The sequence below is a fragment of the Primulina eburnea genome, chromosome 5 (assembly GCF_022965805.1).
Source record: "Primulina eburnea isolate SZY01 chromosome 5, ASM2296580v1, whole genome shotgun sequence".
In the NCBI taxonomy this organism is placed as follows: domain Eukaryota; kingdom Viridiplantae; phylum Streptophyta; class Magnoliopsida; order Lamiales; family Gesneriaceae; genus Primulina; species Primulina eburnea.
Window position 1 is genome coordinate 23,978,493 of NC_133105.1, and position 1,951 is coordinate 23,980,443.

Sequence of the window (1,951 nt, forward strand, 5' to 3'; positions counted from 1 at the left end):
TTATTGAAGGAGCACAAGGAGTTTTTGGAGAGCTTTTGCACTTGGATTGAAGATTCGACGGTTTCCGGGCATCGTTCTTCGCAGATTTCGTCACGTCTCGTATTTCTAGTTTATTTTCCGTTGTTTAAATATTGTTTTGCTTATTTTCATTATGAATTCTAGTAGCTAACTTTAATATTTGTTGGGATTAAAGGGGATCCTACCCCAAAACTTTGATCTAGTTAATTTATATTTCGATTTGTGATTTATTCTTGATTATTCTACGATTGTCATTGTGTCGTTGAGCGTAGCTAACTTTAACGACAATTTTATATCACGAGTGAGTTCGAGAGAATAACTAGTGATAGGATCGAGTGGTATAATTCGCAGATCTACAATTTACATAGATATATGAAATTGGATACGTGCCGATAGTCATAGTCCTTAGGGTCGAAAACTAGGGGGGTTTCATAAATAGAAATGCGATTCATTCTTGATAAATAATTAAAGACATTTAATTACTTCATTGAGTGAATTAGTTTGGCATAGCTCGAGAGAGTGTGTTCAATTGAATAGGAAATCCTGTCGGAAGCGTAGAACACAATCGAACGAATTAATAAATTAATAAGGGGTAGGTGAACCAGAATTCCCAACAAATTCTTTTATCATTTGAAATTTAATCAATCGATTTAGCAGTCATATTTGATCATTTAATCTTTGAACTTGTTTATTTAATTTTCTGCATTTTAGTAGTTATAACACAACAAATCACCTTTCGTCGCTAAAGTTTTAATAACTAAAATAATAATTGTTAAATCCAGTCTTCAGTGGAACGATACTCGTATTCACATACACTATATTATTACTTGACATCGTGCACTTGCGATTTATTTTGAGCACACAAAATCATATTTTTATTGGGGAATTCACAGTGCAAGTTTTGCTCGATCAAGTTTTTGGCGCCGTTGCCGGGGACTGTTAATCTACAATTATATTTTTAGTTATTTCCTTTAGTGTATTTTATTTTTATTGAACTAACACTCCATATTTTAATTCAGATATCTCTTCCGGTGCATGACAAAGTCACTTGACTTGGAGCTTGAGTGTGACCCTGAAATTGAAAGGACTTTCCGCAGGCTAAGACAACAACAAAGACTTAAGGAACTGATGGAGAGGTACGAACAAGAGCAGGAGTCGGAGCGCCAAAACGAGAGACGAATTGAGATGCCACGCCGCATACCCATGTTAGAGTATGCCCAGCCTTCTTTGGATGGTGCACGCCCCAGCATTGTGAGGTCGATTGTGCGGGCAAACCAATTCGAAATCAAACCAGCCATTATCCAGATGATTCAGAACACCGTCCAATTTGGAGGAACTGCTGTGCACGATCCAAACAAACACATCGCTGATTTTCTAGAGATTTGCGATACTTTTAAATTTAATGGAGTTTCTGATGATGCTGTTAGACTGCGTTTATTTCCTTTCTCTTTGCGTGAAAAAGCTAAAGCCTGGTTGAATTGTTTACCTGTAGGTTCGATAGCTACATGGGAGGACATGGCGAAGGCGTTTCTCATCAAATACTTTCCTCCATCGAAGACCATGAAGCTGCGGGCAGACATCACAACATTTGCTCAGTTCGATCAAGATTCACTATATGAGGCGTGGGAGCGTTTCAAAGATCTATTACGAAGATGCCCACATCACGAGTTGCCACTTGGGTTAGTCGTTCAAACCTTTTATTACGGTTTGCTTACTCCTAACCGTACTATGATAGATGCTGCTGCGTGTGGGAACCTTTTGAGGAAGACTGCGGAAGAAGGATATGAGTTGTTGGAGGAGATGGCTGCTAGCAACTATCATCCTCAATCTGACAGGAACAACCAGCGGAGAAGTGCCGGAGTTCACCAGGTAACTGATTTTTCTGTTATTACTGCACAACTTGACGCTTTAAACAGGAAAATAGACGGCTTGA

The 1,951-nt window shown here is 38.6% G+C and overlaps 1 non-coding gene across 1 annotated transcript; it reads right to left on the bottom strand.

The window, feature by feature from the left end:
- Nucleotides 1–1,582: 1,582 nt before the first annotated feature.
- Nucleotides 1,583–1,688, bottom strand: LOC140833200 (small nucleolar RNA R71). Its single transcript, XR_012118333.1, has one exon. It is a non-coding gene; the product is annotated as a small nucleolar RNA R71 (small nucleolar RNA).
- Between the last annotated feature and the right edge of the window lie 263 nt (nt 1,689–1,951).